Below are 23,630 nucleotides of genomic sequence, written 5' to 3' on the forward strand. Positions count from 1 at the left end.
TAGTACTGGAAAGAATGGCCTTCGTCATGAATCACATTCAAAAATTAGCTCAAAATTGATTAAAGAGTTAGAGATGGAGCTCGGTGGTGCAGCACTTGCCTACCATGCATGAAGCACCACTGGGTTTGATATCCAGCACTGCAATCAATCAATCAATCAATCAATAAAATTTAAATGAATATTTTAAAATAAATTTTAAAAATTTAAAAAATTTTTGAAAATGTAAAAAATGGATTAAAGACATTAAGGGATAAAACTGTAAAATTATTAAAAGAAAACAGGAGAAAATTTCCAAGATGTTGAATTGGCAATGGTTTCCTGGATATGACACATGGAGCATGAGTGTGATGGGTGTCGATGCATCCCCCACAGCTCATGTGCTGGAAGCCCAACCCTAATGAACATGTGCAGAGCCCTCATGAATGAATTAGTTGAGTGTAGATTTGTTAGAAAAGAGAGTTTGGCCCTCTCTTTATATATATATTTTAGTTATATATGGACACAATGTCTTTATTTTGTCTACTTATTTTTATGTGGTGCTGAGGATCGAACCTAGTGCCTCACATGTGAGAGGCAAGTTCTCTAGCACTGAGCCACAACAAGTTCTCCAGCCCTTCGCTCCCTCTTGATCTTTCTGGCCTTCTCTCTATGGCCTTCTCTCTATCCGCCATGGGATTAGGCAGTAAGAAGACCCTTGTTTGGTGCTGCGCTTTGATATTATACTTCCTAGCCAGCAGAACCGTGAGAAACAAATTTGGTTTCTTTTAAATTACCTTTTTACTGGCATTCTGATAAAGTAGCATAAGACAGACTAGGACAACAATAACAACAACAACAACAACAAAAATAGAATAAATTGGACTCCATAAAAATTTAAAACTTTAGTATAACAAAAGATACTATCCACAGAGAGAAAGATAATCTATACAGTAAGTGAAAGTATTTGCAAATCATATACTGATAAGGAATTAGTATACAGAATATATACAGAATACCTATAATTCACAACATAAAAATGTTCGCCTAGCACACATGAGGCCCTGGGTTCAATCCTCAGCACCACATAAAAATAAAAATAAAATAAAGATATTTTATCCACCTAAAACTAAAAAAATAAATATTAAAAAACAAACAAACACACACAACTACAATGAGCTAGGCATGGTGGTGCATGCCTGTAATTCCAGCAGCTCAGGAGGCTGAGGTATGAAGATTGCAAATTTGAGGCCAGTCTTAGCAATTTAGCAAGACCCTAAGCAATTTAGTGGGACTGTATTAAAAAAAAAAAAAAAAAAGCTGGGATATGGCTCAGTGGTTAAGTGCCCTTCGGTTTAATCCCTGGTACCAAAACCAAACCAAAACAAAACAAAAATAACCCTACAATGAAATACCACCTCAAAACTCATTAGGATTGCTACTATCAATAAAGCAAAATAGCAGTGTTGGTGAGACTGTGGAGCAACAGTAATTTTCACTATTGGTAAGATTATAAAATGAGACAGCTCTATGGAAAACTTACAGTTCCTCAAAAAGTTAGATACAGATCCAACAACTCATAAAGCACAAAGAGAAAATATACACTCACAATTAAAAGAACCAGGGCTCTTACCATGCCCAAATGACCACACTCAATGGCCAATATTTCGTTCTTCCTGATATAATGTCACAAGAAGTACAAAGATTATCTATGTAATGGCTTTGCCAAAACTGTTTGACTAGACTCTGACTATGAAAAAACACCATCAGGTCTGAAACAGGAATTCTACAATACACTATTGAAAAAGGTCAATATTATTAATCTTTAGTGGGTAACGAAAAGTTCTACATTCAAAGAAGTTGAAAAAAGATAACCATATTCAACATATGCAGTATTTAGAATCTGAACTGAAAGGCTAAAATAGCCATGAAGGACATTTTGCAACAACTGTAGAAACTTAATATGGACTTTACATTGATGCTGCTGCTGAATCATTGTTGGTTCCTTCAGAGGAGATGACACCATTGCAGTTATATGAGATAATGTCCTTATTAGGTGAAACATATTATTAAGTATTTTTAAAAGATTAATATGGCGTTTCCTTTGCTGGTTATACTAACCAATACTCTTTTTGTTCTCTATCTTCATAGGACATAAGTGTTTTCTAAGAACTTAACTATTTTACAATTATCTCCACTTTGACCCATATAATGGTTCTTATTTTTATTTTTATATGGTGCTGAGGATCAAACCCAGTGCCTCACACATGCTAGGCAAGTGCTCTGCCACTGAGCTACAGCCCCAGTTCAGACCCATATAATGTTTTTAAAGAGGTCATATACATAAAATTGTACTTAAAAATTTAAGAAAGGAATTCGTACTTTTCCTTTCATATGATCTAACAAACTATTATCAATCCTTTTCAAAGACAACTGTGGGGGGTGTGTGCGCAGGCACGTATCTTTCACTTTGTGAGGGACTTCCTATATCAACACACAGTTTAAGAGTTATAGGGGGGCTGGGGATGTGGCTCAAGTGATAGCGAGCTCGCCTGGCATGCGTGCGGCCCGGGTTCGATCCTCAGCACCACATAAAACAAAGATGTTGTGTCCGCCGAAAACTAAAAAATAAATATTAAAAAAAAACTTCTCTCTCTCTTTAAAAAAAAAAACTATTTAAAAAAAAAGAGTTATAGGGGGCTGGGGTTGTAGCTCAGTGATAGAGTGCTTGCCTAGCATGTGTGAGGCACTGTGTTCAATTATCAGCACTGCATATAAGTAAATAAAAAATAAAGATCCACCAACAATTAACAAAATATGATTTAAAAATAAGAATTATATGAAGACAGATGGCTTCACTGGTCAATTCTACCAATGGTTTTAAGAAGAATGTAAACAAATTCTTCATAAACTCTTCCCCAAAACAAAAACAACAACAGCAAAAAAACAGGGGAACACTTCTCAAATAATTTTGACAAAAGTATCACAAGAAAACCATATATCAGCCCTGGGTTCGATCCTTAGCACCACATAAAAATAAATAAATAAATAAATAAATAAATAAGTGTATAAAAATACAATAACATTTAAAAAAAGAAAAGAAAAGAAAAAAGAAAACCATACATCAATATCTTTTATGAATATTAAGGCAAAAATCCTCAATAAGATACTAGCAAACCATATCTACCAATATATAAATAAAGAATTATACATTTAAGTCCAGTAGAATTTAAATCAGAAATGCAAAGATTGGTTTGACATCTGAAATTAATCAGTAAAATACAACTAATCAAAAATATAAAGGACAAAATAGGCACAGAAAAAGCATTTGGCAAAATCCAATGCCCCTTATAATTAAAAAAAAAAAAAAAAAGAGCAAACTAGAAATAGAAGGGAACTTCTGAAAACTACAATTAATGTCATCTTAATTGATAAACGATGGAATGTCTGATCTTTCCCTAAGATCCAACAGAAGATAAGAATGCCCATTCTTAGCTCCTCTAATCAGAATTATACTGGAGTTCTAGGTATAATAAGTAGGCAAGAAAAACAGAAATGACATCCAAATTTAAAAAGAAGTAGTAAAACTATCTCTTTGCAGATGACATGATCTTCTACATTAAAAATCCCAAGTATGATATACCCACTGGAGCTCAGGCTCCAGCACAGCAACATATCTTCTGACTAGCAGACCACAGCAGGAGCTCAGGCCCAGCCCAGATCTGTCCACACCGACATGAGCAGGACCCAGGCCCAGGGTAGGTCCGAGTCTGCCCCCATCCCAACACACACACCTGGGAACACAAGCCGAACCCATTTCCATCTTGGGGCACTGAAACATCACCATAGACTTCTCCATGCAGTAGCCCCTACCTTTTAACAAGAGACAGGGACTAGAAGCATATACATCTCAGACATAAGGCTCACCCTTTCAGTCCCATTTCTGTAAGTCATTGCATTCATCTTGGGGCACTTCCACTACTAACTCGAGTTACCTCAGCTATTGCTGCCACCACCTTTGGTTGCAGTAGCATACATTGAAGGACACCAGCAAGATCTGGAAGCCCAACATCAAGGTGAGGTACAGACAATCTGCACAGACACTATAAGAATATAGGGTAGAAACTGTAATGTCTCAGATCCACAGTGTAAGAAAGGAAGACGAAAAAACAAGGAAGGAAAGTGGCCCAAACAAACTAGGATACTACAATAACAGAACCCATGGACAGCGAAGTTGATGAAATGTCAGAGAAGGACTTCAGAAGGTTCATAATTAAAATGATCTATAAATTAAAGAATGACCTAAATGAGCAAATACAGGCAGAAATTGATCACTCCAACAAAGAGATAAGAGATAAAAAATACAGGTAGCAGAAGATTACATCAAGAAAGAGATAGAGACTCTGGAATAAAAAAAAAAGTCAGAAATCCTTGAAATAAAGAAAACAATAAACCAAATAAAAAACTCAATAGAAAGTATAACCAACAAACTAGATCACTTGGAAGACAGAATGTCAGATAATGAAGACAAAGTATACAATCTGGAAAATAAAGTTGACCACACAGTGAAGACAGTAAGAAACCATGAATAAAACATCCAAGAATTATGGGAGAGCACAAAAGACCAAATCCCAGAGTTACTGGTATAGAGGAAGGCACAGAGTTTCAAACCAAAGAAATGCATAATCTCTTCAATGAATGAGATAATATCAGAAAATTTCCCAAGCATGAAGAATAATTGGAAAACCAAATACAAGAGGCTTACAGGACACCAAATGTACAAAATTACAACATATCTACACTGAGGCACATTATAATGAAAATGCCTAGCATACAGAATAAAGATAGAATCTTAAAAGCCACAAGAGAGAGGAATCAGATCACATATAGACAAAGACTAATTCGTATCTCAGCAGATTTTTCAACCCAGACCCTCAAAGCCAGGAGATCATGGAACAACATAGACCAAGCTCTGAAAGAAAATGGATGCCAACTAAGAATCTTATATCCATCAAAACTAAGCTTTATATTTGATGAAATAAAAACCTTCCATGCAAAACAAAGGCTAAAAGAATTTACAACTAGAAAGCCTGTACTACAGAACATCCTTGGCAAATATTCCAAAAAGAGGAAATAACAAACATTGATGAAAATCAGCAGAGGGAGGTATTACACTAAAGAACACACTAATGAGAGGAGAAACCAAGTCAGGTATACTACCTGAAGTCAAATTAAATAACAAATATGGCTGGGAATACAAATCATGTCTCCATAATAACCCTGAACGTTAATGGCCTAAACTTACCGATCAAAAGATATAGATTAGCAGACTGGATTAAAAAAAAAAAAAGACCCAACAACATGCTGCCTCCAAAAGACTCATCTCATAGGAAAGAACATGCATAGACTAAAGGTGAAAGGTTGGAAAAAATCATACCACTCACTTGGACTGAAGAAGGAAGCAGAAGTTTTCATCCTCATATCAAATAAAGTAGACTTCAAACTAAAGTTAATCAAAAGGGATAAAGAAAGACACTATATATTGCTTAAGGGAACCATACACTGACAAGACTTAACAATTATAAATATATATGCCCCAAACAATGTAGCACCTACATTCATCAAATAAACTCTTCTGAAGTTCAAGAATCAGATGGACCACAACATAATAATTTTGGGTAATGTTAACACATCTCTTTTACCACTGGAAAGATCTTCCAAACAAAAGCTGAACAAAGAAACTACAGAACTCAATAATACAATCAATAACTTAGACTTAAATTACATATATAGAATATTTCATCCTTCAATGAGCAAATACACTTTCTTCTCAGCAGCATATGGATCCTTCTATAAAACAGACCATATATTATGCCACTAAGTAACTCTTAGAAAATATTAAAAAAAAGAGGTATACTACCCTGAATTCTATCAGATCATAATGGAATAAAATTAGAAATCAATGATAAAATAAGAAATAAAAGCTACTCCAATACCTGGAGTCTACATAATATGCTACTGAATGAACAATGGGCTGCAAAAGACATCAAGAAGATTAAAAAATTTTTAGAGGTGAATGAGAACACAGATACAACATACTGAAGTCTCTGGGACACTATGAAGGCAGTTCTAAGAGGAAAGTTCATGGCATGGAGTTCATTCCTTAAAAGAGGATAAAGTCAATAAATAAATGACTTAACATTACATCTCAAAGCCATAGCAAAAGAAGAACAAATCAATACCAAAAGCAGAAAAGACAAGAAATAATTAAATCAGAGCTGGAATCAATAAAATTGAAACAAATCAAACAATTGAAAAAATTGACAGAACAAAAAGTTGGTTCTTTGAAAAAACAAATAGAACTGACAAACCCTTAGCCATGCTCATGAAAAGAAGGAGAGAGAAAACTCAAGTTACTAACATACATGATGAAAAAGGAAATCTCACAATGAACACTACAGAAATACAGAAGATAATTAGAAATTATTTTGAAAACTTGTACTCCAATAAAATAGAAAATGTCTAAGTTATTGACAAATTTCTAGAGTCATATGATTTGCCCAAATTGAGTCAGGATGATATATACAATTTAAACATATCAATTTTAAGCAATGAAACAGAAGACGCCATCAGAACCTACCAACTAAGAAAAGCTCAGGGCTGGATGTATATACAGCTGAGTTCCACAACATCTTTAAAGAAGAACTAATACCAATACTCTTCAATTTATTTAAGGAAATTGAAAAAGAGGGAACACTTCCAAATTCATTCTATGAGGCCAATATCACCCTTATTCCAAAACCAGGCAAAGACATATATTAAAAAAAAAAGGAAAACTTCAGACCAATAACTTTAAAGAATATAGGTGAAAAAAATTCTCAATAAAATTCTGGCAAATTGGGGCTGGGGTTGTGGCTCAGAGGTAGAGCACTTGCATAGCACATGTGAGGCTCTGGGTTCGATCCTCAGCACCACATAAAAATGAATTAAAAAAAAAATATATATATATATATAAATTCTGGAAAATCAAATACAAAAACATATCAAAGATAGTGCACCATGACCAAGTGGGATTAATCCCAGGGATGCAAGGTTGGTTCAACATATGGAAATCAATAAATATAATTCACCACATCAATAGACTTGAAAGATAAGAACCATATGATCATCTCAATAGATGCAGAAAAAGCATTCAACAAAATACAGCACCCCTTCATGTTCAAAACACTAGAAAAACTAGAGATAACAGGAACATATCTCAAAATTTTAAAAGCTATCTATGCTAAGCCTCAGGCCAACATCATTCTAAATAGAGAAAAATTAAAAGCATTCCCTCTAAACATTGGAATAAGACAGGGATGCTCTCTTTCACCACTTCTATTTAATATAGTTCTTGAAACACTGGCCAGAGCAATTAGACAAAAGAAATTAAAGGGATATGGATATGCCAATGATATGATTCTATACGTAAAAGACCCAAAAAATTCCACCAGAAAACTTCTAGAACTAGTAAATAAATTCAGCAAAATAGCAGGATACAAAATCAACACCCATAAATCAAAGGCACTTCTGTATATCAGTAACAAATCTTCCAAAAGAGAAATGAAGAAAACTACCCCCAAAAAAACAAAAACAAAAACAAAAAAAACTTGGGAATGAACTTAACAAAAGAGGTGAAAGACCTCTATAATGAAAACTACAGAACACTAAGGAAAGAAATTAAAGAAGACCTTAGAAGATGGAAAGATCTATCTTGTTCTTGGATAGGCATAATTAATATTGTCAAAATGACCATACTACCAAAAGCATTATACAAATTTAATGCAATTCCAATTAAAATCCCAATGACAATCCTCACAGAAATAGAAAAAGCAGACATTAAATTCATCTGGAAAAATTAGAGACCCAGAATAACTAAAACAATCTTAGCAAGAAGAGTGAAGCAGGTGGCATCACTATACCAGACCTTAAACTATACTACAGAGAAACAGTAACAAAAATATCATGGTATTAGCACCAAAATAGACTTGTAGACCAATGTAACAGAACAGAGGACACAGAAACTAATCCACATAATTACAGTTATTTTATATTTGACAAAGGTGCCAAAAACATATTGGAGAAAAAAGCCTCTTTAACAAATGGTGCTGATAAAACTGAAAAATCCATATGCAATCAAACACCTATATCTTACCATGCACAAAATTCAAAGTGGATCAAAGACCTAGGAATTAAATCAGAGATAATGTGTCCTTTAGAAGAAAAATTAGGCCCCAATCTCCATCATGTGGGATTAGGTCCTTAATAAGACTCCTATAGCACAAGAATTAATATCAAGAATCAATAAATGGGATGACTTCAAACTGAAAGCTTCTTCTCAGCAAAAGAAACAATCAGTGAGGTGAATAGAAAGCCTAGTAATTGGGAACAAATTTCTACTACTTGCATGTCAGAGCACTAATATCTAGAATATATAGAGAACTCAAAAACCTTAACACCAGACCACTTAGGAAGATGGCGGCGGGAAGTGAGTAAGCCGCTCCGTGCCCCACGCTGCTGCGTCTGAAAAGATGAGGTAAAGATCATTAAAGGAGATCTGTCGACAAATACCCAGGACCGTGTCAAGAAAGGGGCCTAGGTGGAGTGAATACGCCACTAATCCAGCCAAGGTGGAGGGAGTCCATCACGACTTCAGCGCGAGCAGTAAGGCTGCAGCCCCAGCTGCACGGCTCTATCGGCCCCATCTCCTTCTCCTCTCCGCCTCTCCGCCTTGCTTATCCCCAGCTGTCTCTCCTCCCAAGCTCAGTCTCTAAATCTAGATCTCAATTTCTTTCCCCCACCCCGCCCGCTCTCCCGCATGTCCAGTACCTGGCCCGCGCGCCCCGAGGCGCCGCCTCCCCTCCCCCAACCCGCACCCCCTCCCCGGGGGGTCCCGAAGGCCGCTGCTGCCGCCGCCGCTGCCGCCGTCGCCTCCCGCGGTGCACCATAGAGCAGACTCTTCACCGCGCGAATGAGCTGCCGAATTAAATGAAACAGCTGATAAGATGAGTGACAATTTAAAATCCAAGTGATCCAAGAACATGCACCGAGCCCTGATCCGCTGAATTCAAACTCCCGGTCACCTGCTTCCCGCAGACAAACAACTATGACTCGGCATTAATTCATCCGGCTGAAACAACTGGTCAGCCCTTCTCATCCTACGTAGGTAAATGCCTACCGAGCCTTCATAAGTAGTGGCCACAGGTTTGAAACGGGGCTTGGGAGAGAAGGACCCACCCGTTGAATTGGTCGCCCGGCAAAGGGAAACGACGTCATCAGACTGCTGTGGAGGAGATAACTTCGTTGAAACCGGCAGATACAGCTACGGGGAAGTGGATACCGGAGGGCAAGTAAAATCCGCTGAGGATTCTCAGCCCCAAGCTCTACAAACTTAGGGTCTGAGGGAATGGCAAACTGGAAGAGTGTGCCCAGTCGTTCATGAAAACAGGGCTCCCTGGAGCAGCAGACCTGGCGTGTAGCCAGTATTGTGGTGAGCGGCACCCGTGAGAGGGGCATGGCTAGAGGAAAAGTGGGAAGTGACTAGACACAAGAGGAGGCCCTAGGCACTCAGGATTGGAGACTCGTCCAGTCTGGGAGGAGCTGCTGCACAGTGATTGGTTCCCGCGTATTGACAGGAGAAACTTGACCTGGTGGGCACAGCGCCATCTACTGGAAGAGAAGTTAATCAAACTCTAAGACGGAATTTATTAGGTTTTTTTTTTCTTTTTCTTTTCTCTTTTTTTTTGATTTGCGTTTTTCTTTCATTTTCATTTTTTCTTTCTTGTTGTTTTACTAATTTTGTTTTACAAAATTTTTTTTTAATTTTTTTCTACTAATTTTAATTTAATTTTTTTAAATTATTATTATTATTTTATTTTTTTTTAATTTTTTTCTTTTTTAGTTCCTATTTTTTTCTTCTTCAGTCTTTTCATGTTTCTTATTCCCCCTTTCCTTGAATTCTACCTGCCTACTCTCATTCTCTTTAAAGAATTCTTCCCTTCCCTTCAAATACCTTTCCTCCCAAGCATCAAATTAATTTATAGGAGTAAACAGTAACTCAGCAGTCAAACAGAGCAAGAAGTAACATGAGCAGCTTCAAAAAACAAGGAAGAAAAGGAGTACAAACAATGCAGGACAGCCTAAATATTCAGGAGGAACTAGAGTCATCAGAAAAATGGTCATATAAAGAACTCAAGGAACACCTTAGACAGATGGAATGGAACCTTAAAGAGGATACAAGACAGCAAATTCAAGCAGCGAAAGAACACATTGAGAATGTATTTCATAAACAGATAAAAGAAGAAGTTAAGCATCTTTATCAGGAGATAGAGATTATAAAAAATAATCAAACAATAATTCTAGAAATGAAGGAAACGATAAACCAAATTAAAAACTCAATTGAGAGTATCACTAACAGAGTGGAGCAAGTAGAAACCAGAACGTCAGATAATGAAGACAAAATATACCATCTTGAAAAGAGTCTAGCCAACTCAGAAAGGCTGGTAAAAAATCACGAGAAAAACATCCAAGAGTTATGGGATAACATGAAGAAACCAAACTTACGAGTCATCGGGATAGAAGAAGGTACAGAGATTCAAACCAAGGAAATGAGAAACCTGCTGAATGAAATAATTACAGAAAACTTTCCAGAAATAAAAAAGGAAACAGATATACAAATTGAAGATGCATACAGGACACCGAGCACACAAAATCACAGTAGACCAACGCCAAGACACATTGTTATGAAGATATCCAATATACAGAACAAAGAGAAAATATTAAAAGCTACAAGAGAAAGGAGACAGATTACATTTAGGGGTAAACCAATATGGTTAACAACGGATTTTTCATCACAGACGCTGAAAGCAAGAAGGTCATGGAACAATGTATTTCAAACACTGAAAGACAATGGATGCCAACCAAGAATTCTGTATCCAGGAAAAATTAAGCTTCAGGTATGACAACGAAATAAAAATCTTTCATGATAAACAAAAGTTAAAAGAATTTGCAGCCAGAAAACCAGCATTGCAAAGCATTTTGAGCAAAACACTACAAGAAGAAGAAATGAAAAACAATAACCAAAACCATCAGTGGGAAGTGCCTCAGCAAAGACAGAGGGCGAGGGGAAAGACAATTATGAAGAAACAAACTAAAATTTTTTTTAAAAAAGGATAAACAATCAAACATGGATGGAAGTTCAAACCACATATCAATAGTAACTCTGAATGTTAATGGCTTAAACTCTCCAATAAAGCGACATAGGCTGGTATCATGGATTAAAAAAACAAATCCAACAATATGCTGCCTCCAGGAGACACATCTGATTGGAAAAGACATACACAGGCTGAAGGTGAAAGGATGGGAAAAAATATACCACGGACATGGTCCTCTCAAGCAAGCAGGGGTGGCCATCCTCATATCGAATAAAATCGACTTCAAGACTAAGTTAATCAAAAGGGATAAAGAAGGTCATTATATACTGTTAAAAGGAACCATTCACCAACAAGACATAACAATTATCAATATTTACGCACAAAATAATGGTGCTGCGACATTCATAAAACAAATTCTCCTCAAATTCAAGAATCAAATAGACCACAACACAATAATTATGGGAGACTTCAACACACCTCTCTCACCATTGGACAGATCCTCCAAACAAAAGTTGAATAAAGAAACTATAGAACTCAATACCACAATCAATAACCTAGACTTAACTGACTTATATAGAATATATCAACCATCATCAAGTGGATATACTTTTTTCTCAGCAGCACATGGATCCTTCTCAAAAATAGACCATATATTATGCCATAGGGCAACCCTCAGTAAATATAAAGGGGTGGAGATAATACCATGCATTTTATCTGATCATAATGGAATGAAACTGGAAATCAATGATAAAAGAAGGAAGGAAAAATCCTACATCACATGGAAAATGAACAATATATTACTGAATGATCAATGGGTTACAGAAGACATAAAGGAGGAAATCAAAAATACAGACACAACATATCGGAATCTATGGGACACAATGAAAGCAGTTTTAAGAGGAAAATTCATCGCCTGGTGGTCATTCCTCAAAAAAAGAAGAAACCAACAAATAAATGAGCTCAAACTCCAACTCAAAGCCCTAGAAAAGGAAGAGCAAAACAACAGCAAATGTAGCAGAAGGCAAGAAATAATTAAAATCAGAGCGGAAATCAATGAAATTGAAACAAAAGAAACTATTGAAAAAATTAACAAAACTAAAAGTTGGTTCTTTGAAAAAATAAATAAGATCGACAGACCCCTAGGCATACTAACGAAGAGAAGAAGAGAGAGAACACAAATCACTAACATACGGGATGAAAAAGGCAATATTACAACAGACGCTTCAGGGACACTGCTACATCGATGTTCATAGCAGCACAATTCACGATAGCAAGATTGTGGAACCAACCTAGAAGCCCTTCAATAGATGAATGGATTAAAAATGTGGCATTTATACACAATGGAGTATTACTCTGCATTAAGAAATGACAAAATCATAGAATTTGGAGGGAAATGGATGGCATTAGAGCAGATTATGCTAAGTGAAGCTAGCCAATCCTTAAAAAACAAATGCCAAATGTCTTCTTTGATATAAGGGGAGTAACCAAGGACAGGGTAGAGACGAAGAGCTTGAGGAAGATTAACATTAAACAGGGATGATAGGCGGGAGGGAAAGTGAGAGTTAAGGGAAATTGCATGGAACTGGAAGGTGAGCCTCAGGGTTATACACAATTACATATAAGAGGAAAGGAGGAGTAGGAGGAAAATTATATAAGTGGAAGAAACGATTTATAGTAGAGGGGATGGAGAGAGAGTAGGGGAGGGGAGGGGAGGGGAGGGGTGAGGGGACAGTGGAGAATGGGATAGACAGCAGAATACATCAGTCACTAGAAAGGCAATTTGTAAATCAATGGAAATGTAACTGATGTGACACAGCAATCTGTATACGGGGTAAAAATGGGAGTTCATAACCCACTTGAATCAATCTGTGAAATATGGTATGTTAAGAACTATGTAATGTTATGAACAACCAACAATAAAATAATTAAAAAAAAAAAAGAAAGAAAAAATTAACAAAACTAAAAGTTGGTTCTTCGAAAAAATAAATAAGATCGACAGACCATTAGCCATGCTAGCAAAGAGAAGAAGAGAGAGAACTCAAATTACTAACATACGGGATGAAAAAGGCAATATCACAACAGATGCTACAGAAATACAGAAGACAATTAGAAATTATTTTGAAAACCTATATTCCAATAAAATAGAGGATAGTGAAGACATCGATAAATGTCTTAAGTCATCTGATTTGCCCAGACTCAGTCAGGAGGATACACACAATCTGAACAGACCAATATCAATGGATGAAATTGAAGAAGTCATCAAAAGACTACCAACCAAGAAAAGCCCAGGACCGGATGGGTATACAGCAGAGTTTTACAAAACCTTTAAAGAAGAATTAATACCAATACTTTTCAAGTTATGTCAGGAAATAGAAAAAGAGGGAGCTCTTCCAAATTCATTCTATGAGGCCAACATCACCCTGATCCTGAAACCAGACAAAGACACCTCAAAGAAAGAAAACTACAGACGAATATCTCTAATGAACCTAGATGCAAAAATCCTCAATAAAATTCTGGCGAATCGAATACAAAAACACATCAAAAAAATAGTGCACCATGATCAAGTAGGATTCATCCCTGGGATGCAAGGATGGTTCAACATACAGAAATCAATAAATGTTATTCACCACATCAATAGACTTAAAGATAAGAACCATATGATCATCTCGATAGATGCAGAGAAAGCATTCGACAAAGTACAGCATCCCTTTATGTTCAAAACATTAGAAAAACTAGGGATAACAGGAACTTACCTTGACATTGTAAAAGCTATCTATGCTAAGCCTCAGGCTAGCATCATTCTGAATGGACAAAAGTTGAAGGCATTCCCTCTAAAATCCGGAACAAGACAGGGATGCCCTCTATCTCCACTTCTATTCAATATAGTTCTCGAAACACTGGCCAGAGCAATTAGACAGACGAAAGAAATTAAAGGCATAAAAATTGGAAAAGAAGAACTTAAATTATCACTATTTGCAGATGACATGATTCTATACCTAGAAGACCCAAAAGGGTCTACAAAGAAACTACTAGAACTAATAAATGAAATCGGCAAAGTGGCAGGATATAAAATCAACACGCATAAATCAAAGGCATTTCTGTATATCAGCGACAAAACTTCTGAAATGGAAATGAGGAAAAACACTCCATTCACAATATCCTCAAAAAAAATAAAATTCTTGGGAATCAACCTAACAAAAGAGGTGAAAGATTTATACAATGAAAACTACAGAACCCTAAAGAGAGAAGTAGAAGAAGATCTTAGAAGATGGGAAAATATACCCTGTTCATGGATAGGCAGAACTAACATCATCAAAATGGCGATATTACCAAAAGTTCTCTATAGGTTTAATGCAATGCCAATCAAAATCCCAACGGCATTTCTTGTAGAAATAGATAAAGCAATCATGAAATTCATATGGAAAAATAAAAGACCCAGAATAGCAAAAGCAATTCTAAGCAGAAAGTGTGAATCAGGTGGTATAGCGATACAAGATTTCAAACTATATTACAGAGCAATAGTGACAAAAACAGCATGGTACTGGTACCAAAACAGGCGGGTGGACCAATGGTATAAAATAGAGGACACAGAGACTAATCCACAAAGTTACAACTATCTTATATTTGATAAAGGGGCTATAAGCATGCAATGGAGGAAGGATAGCATCTTCAACAGATGGTGTTGGGAAAACTGGAAATCCATATGCAACAAAATGAAACTGAATCCCTTTCTCTCGCCATGCACAAAAGTTAACTCAAAATGGATCAAGGAGCTTGATATCAAATCAGAAACTCTGCGTCTGATAGAAGAAAAAGTTGGCTCCGATCTACAGATTGTGGGGTCGGGCTCCAAATTCCTTAATAGGACACCCATAGCACAAGAGTTAACAACTAGAATCAACAAATGGGACTTAATTAAACTTAAAAGTTTTTTCTCAGCAAAAGAAACAATAAGAGAGGTAAATAGGGAGCCTACATCCTGGGAACAAATTTTTACGCCTCACACTTCAGATAGAGCCCTAATATCCAGAGTATACAAAGATCTCAAAAAATTAGACAGTAAGATAACAAATAACCCAATCAACAAATGGGCCAAGGACCTGAACAGACACTTCTCAGAGGAGGATATACAATCAATCAACAAGTACATGAAAAAATGCTCTCCATCTCTAGCAGTCAGAGAATTGCAAATCAAAACCACCTTAAGATACCATCTCACTCCAGTAAGATTGGCAGCCACTATGAAGTCAAACAACAACAAGTGCTGGCGAGGATGTGGAGAAAAGGGTACACTTGTACATTGCTGGTGGGACTGCAAATTGGTGCGGCCAATTTGGAAAGCAGTTTGGAGATTCCTGGGAAAGCTGGGAATGGAACCACCATTTGACCCTGCTATTGCCCTTCTCGGACTATTCCCTGAAGACCTTAAAAGAGCATGCTACAGGGATACTGCCACATCGATGTTCATAGCAGCACAATTCACAATAGCTAGACTGTGGAACCAACCCAGATGCCCTTCAATAGATGAATGGATAAAAAAAATGTGGCATCTATACACAATGGAGTACTATGCAGCAATAAAAAATGACAAAATCATAGAATTTTCATGGAAATGGATGGCACTAGAGCAGATTATGCTTAGTGAAGCTAGCCAATCCCTAAAAAACAAATACCAAATGTCTTCTTTGATATAATGAGAGCAACTATGAACAGAGCAGGGAGGAAGAGTAGGAAGAAAAGATTAACATTAAACAGAGACATGAGATGGGAGGGAAAGGGAGAGAAAAGGGAAATTGCATGGAAATGAAGGGAGACCCTCATTGCTAAACAAAATTACATATAAGAGGTTGTGAGGGGAATGGGAAAATAAACAAAGAGAGAAATGAATTACAGTAAATGGGGTAGAGAGAGAAGTTGGGAGGGGAGGGGAGGGGGGATAGTAGGGGATAGGAAAGGTAGCAGAATACAACAATTACTAATAGGGCATTATGTAAAATTGTGGATGTGTAACCGACGTGATTCTGCAATCTGCATTTGGGGTAAAATTGGGGGTTCATAACCCACTTCAATCTAATGTATGAAATATGATATGTCAAGAGCTTTGTAATGTTGTGTACAACCAGTAAAAAAATTAAAAAAATAAATAAATAAATAAAAATAAAATAAAATAAAATAAACCACTTAAAAGAACAGTGCCTAAAAAAAACCAAAAAAACAAAAAAACAAAAAAAAACCTTAACACCAAAAAAACAGATAACCCAATCAATAAACGGGCTAAGGAACTAACAGACACTTCTCAGAAGAGGATATACAATCAATCAAGAAATATATGAAAAAATGTTCAACATCTCTAGAAACTAAAGAAATGCAAATCAAAACTACTCTAAGATTTCATCTCACTCCAGTCAGAATGGCAGCTATTAAGAATACAATAGGGGCTGGGATTGTGGTTCAGAGGGAGAGTGCTTGCCTCACATGCATGAGGCACTGGGTTCGATCCTCAGCACCACATAAAGATATTGTGTCCACCTATAAATAATAATAATAATAATAATAATAAATATTTTTTAAAAGAATACAAACAATAATAAGTGTTGGTGAGGATGTGGGGAAAAAGGGACACTCATACATTGTTGGTGGGACTGCATATTGGTGCAGCCAATATGGAAAGCAACATGGAGAATCCTTGGAAAACTGGGAATGGAACCACCTTCTGATACAGCTATTCCACTCCTTGGTCTATACCCAAAGGACTTAAAAACAATATACTACAGAAGGACGCAGCCACATTAACATTTATAACAGCACAATTCACAATACTTAAACTGTGGAACCAACCTAGACGTCCTTCAGTAGATGAATGAATAAAGAAAATGTAGTATATATACCCAATGGAATATTATTCAGTTAAAAGAGAATAAAGTCATGGCATTTGCAGGTAAAAGGATAGAGTTGGAGAATCTAATGCTAAGTGAAGCAAGCCAATCCCAAAAAAACAAATGCTGAATGATTTCTCTAGTTTAAGAATGCTAATTCATAATATGCTGTGTGTGTGTCAGGGTGGGGATGGGAGGATTAAAGGAACTCTGGATAGGGCAAAGGGGAAAAAGGGAGTGAAAGGAAGGGAGAGAGGATAGAGGTAGGAAAGATGGTGGAATATGATGGTCATCATTACCCTAAATACATGTATGAAGTTACAAAGGATGTGACTTTACTTTGTGTACAACCAGAGATATGAAAAATTGTGCTCTCTATGTGTAATACGAATTGTAATGCATTCTGTTGTCATACATAACAAATTAAAATTTAAAAAAATCCCAAGTACTTCACTAAAAACTATTAGAACTAATAAATGAGATCGACAAATTTCCCATATATGATACAAAAATCAGTTGTACATGTGCAAAAAACAATCCAAAACACAATTAAGAAAACAATTGTGAGGGTTGGGTACATGGCTCAGGAGTACAGCACTTGTCTACTATAAATGATAACAGAGGATTTGATTCTGAGCACTACAAAAATAAATAAACTAAATAATAAAATTTTTAAAAAGAAAGGAAAAAAATTTAAAGAAAAAGAACAATTTGATAGCATCACAAATTCAATGCTTGTTAAATTTAAGCAAAAATACAAAACCTATACTCTGGGGGGGGGGGAATTGAAAGAAATTCTAAAATAATTGAAAAGTGACTGAATAAAAGATATATTCATTTTCTAATCCCTAGAACCTGAGAATATTACCTTACACAGCAAAAGATGTAAACAGCTCAAGGATATTGAGAAAAGGAGTTTACTTAAGGTTATTCAGAGAACCTAAAGCAATCAAACACATACTTATAAAAGAGGAACAGAAAGAACTTTGAGAGAAAAGAAGGCAATGTTCAGAAAGCTTCTGAATCTTCTATTTGTTAGCATGACTCTATATCTACTATTTCTCAATGTGTAAAAAAAATAATAAATTAACTTTCAAGAAAACAGTAAGATGCAGAGAGATTAAAAAAGAAGCTTTGAGGGCTGGGGATATGGCTTAAGCGGTAACACGCTCGCCTGGCCTGCCTGCGGCCCAAGTTCGATCCTCAGCACCACATACAAAGATGTTGTGTCCCCTGAAAACTAAAAACTAAATACTAAAAAATTCTCTCTCTCTCTCACACACTCTCTTAAAAAAAAAAAAAAAAAAAAAAAAAAGAAGCAGCTTGGCATTTATCCAAAAGAACTAAAAATCAGTACTATAGTGATACCACACCAATGTTTAGCACAATCCACAACAGCTAAGTTATGGAACCAGACTAGGCACCTGTCAATAAAGAAAATATGATACATATACACAATGGAGTTCTACTTAGCCATAAACAATAATGAAATAATGGCATTTGCTGGTAAACAGAGGGAACTGGTGAACATCAAACTGAGCAAAATAAACCAGACCCAGAAAGTCAGAGGTCAAATGTTTTCTCTCACGTGGAAGCTAGAAAGAAAAAAGGAATAATGAAAGGAGGATTTTGTGAAAATAGCAGGAACAGTAGAATAGAAGCAGAGAACCAAGGGTGAGGGAACAAGTGAGGCAAAGGGAAAACTGGGGAATAAAGTTGACTAAAGTATTCCATGTGCATGTATGAGTCTATCATAATGCATTCTGATTTTATATATAACTATAATGCACAAAACAAATAAACAAAAAAACAGAAGTAAGGCCAATAGAGGAGAGGAAGGGGATCAGGGTGAGGAAGGAAGGGAGAGTGAAAGGGAAAGAAGTGGGTAGCATCAGGGATTGAAATGAAGAAAACTGTTATATGCATTTATGAATATGTCAAAATTAACCCCAGTAAAATGCACTAAAAATTAAAATTTAAAAATTTTTAAAACAAATAAAACCAGAAAAATGTTCAAAATATAGTGGCTTGCTTTCTGAAACTTCCTGGCTCTGTTCTCCTAAGGCACTTTTATCTAGATTTTTCTCTCCCCAGTTCCCCCTCCCCCAAAACAACAACAACAACAACAAAAACCCAAGCACCCCAAAGCTCTCCACACCCTTCTACGGTCCCAAAAAGGAAATCAAGAAAATGGAAGGGCAAATTACTGGAATAACACAAGATTTTTTTTCAAGCAGACATGTTGCAAACTCTACTGTGTGAACAACAAATGAAAAACACCCACATGAAGCACATCCTCATGAAATTTCAGAGCACCAGAACAAAGAAGCCCTAAAGACATCCAGAAGGAAAGAGCAGGCCCATTTCCATAGCCCCAGGCATCATAATGACCCATACCATCTACAGTAAATTATGCTATGTGCATGTATGAATATATCACAATTCATTCCCATTCTATATATAACCATATGTACCAATTTAAAAATAAATAGAAGGAAACCTATAGAGTAGAAGGAGTTTAGGGAAAAGGGAGGGAAAGGGGAAATACTTGTGATTAAAATGGAGCAAACAATATTATATATGTTATACTTGTAACAATATTATATATGTTATACTTGTTAACAGCAGATGCAGATGGATACTTCACTGAGCAGAGGAGTAACTGCTTATTTTCTTAGTAAGTATAAACTTGAATTTTTAACATGGAGCAGGTTTGGCAAGTATTCCTCACATGGATTCTTACTCAACGTTTCGTTAGTGATTTCTCTAACCTTATCAATATCAATACAAATTTATCAATACAAATTTATCAATACAAATTTCCCCTTACTTCCCCATGCCTCTCAATCTGAATAAAGTGTTACAAAATATCAGAGAAGGCATTCAGAAAATACCAGAGAGCAACTAGTTCAATTAGACCATTTAACAGACAAGGAATGGAAACCCCATTCATGAACATATAAATGGAGAGATTTTCTCAGAAAACTGAAGGACCAGATGAAATGGACAAAGGCCCAGCAAGGGGGCAAAAGTGATGTTTCTAATTGCATCATCTTCCCTGCCACTCAAAGCATGTGGTAGCTTTCCTGATCCCTCTATCTACTCTAAACAGCTGCTGATGTTCAAAACTGTCAATAGCTCAATAGCCAAGGAACAGCCTTCCCACTGTCCTTTCCTCCTATCTTACAACTTTAATGGCTACCTTATCAAAAGGCACCAGATGGCTAAAAAAGGGGTAGCTGGAACCATATACTGACTCGTGAAAACTGACTGCACATCTCTACCCAATTTTTTTCAATAACCTTATGTTATAAACTTGAAATCTGTGATACTGAAAGTATATACTTTTAACTGGACTATCCCATTCTTAAGCTGGTTGGCTATTGTAGTCCTCTGCGTGTTTATAGTCATCTTGTACTTCTTTCCACTAAGATACATTGTCCTTGTCTGGGGCATCAATAAATTCAAAAAACACTTTGGAGTCTGTATGCAGTTGATAACAATGAACCATGTGACTTCATTTCTAGAGTACCTTCTGATGTACAAGTGGTACAATGCCAAGAACTGAAACCAGGTCCTTCTCATAGCCCATATAAAAGGAAGAAGAACCATCTTGGCTAGCCAGTTCCCAGGACCGGGAAGATAAAAGAAAAAAGCCCTCAGCATTGGCAGCATTTCCTTTCCTTCTACTTTTTTTTTTTTTTTGCCTTTTTATAAAAAAAAATCATGATTGAGAGAATTCATAAATAGTGTACAGGGCTGGGGATGTGGCTCAAGCGGTAGCGCGCTCGCCTGGCATGCGTGAGGCCCGGGTTCGAGCCTCAGCACCACATACCAACAAAGATGTTGTGTCCGCCGAAAACTAAAAAATAAAAAATATAAAAAATAAATAAATAAATAAATAAATAAATAAATAAATAAATAAATAGTGTACAAAGGCATATGTCTTAGAAAATTTACTTGCATTGTACAGACTTGATAAAAATTACTGCTGTGTAAACCTTGTTAGATACAACTAATATAACACATTGAAAGAACAAACTCTTAAGGGTGATAACACTGGATGATCTCTAATTACATGTGGAAAAACCAGAATATTATATGTCAATTGTGCTCTGATTAAATTCACATAAAATGAAAAGGATGATCTGATTTTAAAGTCTTATTTATTTATTTAGGTACTGGGAATTGAACCCAGAGGGGCTTTACCACTGAGCCACATCCCCAGTTCTTTTTGTTTTTTGAGACAGAGTCTTGCTAAGTTTCTTGAAGTCTCACTAAATTGCTGAGGCTGACCTCAAACTTGTAATCCTCCTGTCTCCCAAGTCACTGGGATTACAGGTATGTGCCACCAGGCTTGGCTAAAGTCTTTAATAATGTAACTATTTTTGTACCAGAAACTGAACTCAAGGGTGCTTAACCACTGAGCCAAATCCCCCAGCCCTCCTTTATATATATGTGTGTGTGTGTGTGTGTGTGTGTGTGTGTGTGTGTGTATATATATATATATATATATATATATATATATATATTTAGTTTGAGACAGGGTCTTGCCATGTTGCTTAAGGCCTCCACTAAGTTACTAAGGTTGGCTTTGAACTCACGATCCTTCTGCCTCAGTCTCCCCAGCCACTAGATTAGAGGTGTGGGCCACTGAACCCAGCTGTTTTCTAAGTTTCATACATTTCAAAAATGGGGAAATCCCAAAGATTGGAAAGGATGCATTTCAATTTAACATAGATCTCGACTTTAAATCATGACATTCACTTCTGTGCAAATTACTCAGGTTAAGACTACGTTGATTTTAAGCTAATGAATGCAGGTATATTCCACACCCCCTCAAGAGGATCTGAGATTCTATAAAGAAAACTTACAAACCTAACATTCCATCTGAAACCTTAAAATCTCTCCCAGACTACATAACGTAAATACTACTAGGTTTATAAAAGAACACCTGTCTGAATTTTTATATCTATCACTACTGTTTTATATCTATCACTACAGAGTTATTAGCAATCCAATTTAATTGTCAAAATACTAGCAAAATAAATCCATACTGCTTTTGCTATCAAGTTATACCTTTATGTGTCTAAAAATAATTTAATATCAAGAGTCCTCACAGAATAAAACATACTTGCTGTCTCATTAATGGTTACTGAAATGCTTCAATGCACACTATATTTTTGTTATCAGTGTGGATTCCAATGTAAAGGAGAATGCAGTATGTTTAATATGCCAGTGTCTTATTACATTCATTTTTTTAAAAGTAATTTTTGATAATACAAATGCAAGAAACCCTGTTTTGTAAAATATACTGCTTGGGAGGAAAGTTATCTTTAAAGGCATTTCACTATTTACCATAGGATCTATACTTAAAAATTGCATTCCCAAGCTTTTGTACCTAACTTCCTGGCATATGGAGGGAACATATTTTTGGAGAAAGCAATAATTTGGAGAGAATGACTTAGTAACCAAGGATTAAACTCAGTTGGAAATTGGAAAAAAAAAGGGAGGGGGTGTGTAGCAAATACATAGGGGGTAGGGGAATGCATCTGTATTTAATATATACAGATATTTTTCTTGTTATTCCTTAAACAATACAGTATAACAACTATTTATATAACATTTACATTGTATTAAGTATTACAAATAATCTAGATAAGATTTAAAACATAGGGAAGGGAGCTGGGCATGGTGGCACATACCTGTAGTCCCAGTGATTTGGGAGGCTGTGGCTGGAGGATCACAAATTTAAGGACAGCTTCAGCAAGTTAGGGAGACCCTATGCAAATTAGCATGACCCTGTTTCAAAATAAATTAAAAAATAACCGGGGATGTTACTCAGTGGTTAAATACCCCTAGGTTCAATCACTTGTACCAAAATAAAATAAAATAAAATGCCAGGCACAGTGGCACATGCCTTTAATCCCAGCGTCTCATCTGAGCAAGAGCCTAAAGCAACTTTGCAAGACCCTGTTTCAAAATAAAATATAAAAAGGGCTGTGGCTAAAAAAGCATTTGATAAAATACAGCATCCCTTCATGTTAAAAAAAACACTTGGGAGAATGTAGGAAGATGGCGGCCAAGGGAGTCCAGCACACCAGTACGCTGCGCCACTGTGTGGGAGAAACAAGAGGTGAAATGGCTGAAGGCTACCTTGGTGGGAATCCCCAGTGAAATTGAAGTGCTCCAGAATCTAGAGGTCAAAATTCCAGCGCGCGGGATTCGGCTGCAGGGGCTTGGTAGCGGGCGATTTCTCCGCACGGAGCGAAGCAGTACTTGGTCGGCGGACCGCCCCGTGGATGGAGTCCGGGACGCGCCCGAGTTAATTAGCCGCGAGTTACCAGAGAGGGATTACAGCGAAGCGGATTCTGCAGGCTCCTGCCAGTGGCACACTAGCCGCGCTGAGTGCTGAATTCCAGCTTTGAAATACAGGAGAGAATCGGTCCAGTTCGTTTCCCGACACCGGTCGGAACACGCAGGAGAACTGCAGCCGCCATCATGGAGAGCTGACGCAATCATCCCTGCTTTCTACTGATCTCAGCTCATTCAACTACAGAACAGGTGATTCCAGGCTGGTATTTGC

At 36.6% G+C, this 23,630-nt stretch overlaps 1 protein-coding gene across 5 annotated transcripts in view; it reads right to left on the minus strand.

Annotated features, from left to right (window-relative positions):
- Window positions 1-23,630, minus strand: part of NINL (ninein like) — a 191,251-nt gene that overhangs the window by 114,453 nt on the left and 53,168 nt on the right. Inside the window, exon 2 of one of the 5 annotated variants that reach the window (XM_081291938.1) lies at window positions 22,750-22,846. The exons of the other annotated variants lie outside the window; for them this stretch is intronic. The gene's annotated coding sequence lies outside the window, so the exon portion shown is untranslated. The remainder of the gene's footprint in view (window positions 1-22,749; window positions 22,847-23,630) is intronic. 5 annotated transcript variants of the gene reach the window in all.

The sequence above is a fragment of the Spermophilus citellus genome (assembly GCF_964194105.1).
Source record: "Spermophilus citellus genome assembly, chromosome: 4".
Classification (NCBI taxonomy): Eukaryota; Metazoa; Chordata; class Mammalia; order Rodentia; family Sciuridae; genus Spermophilus; species Spermophilus citellus.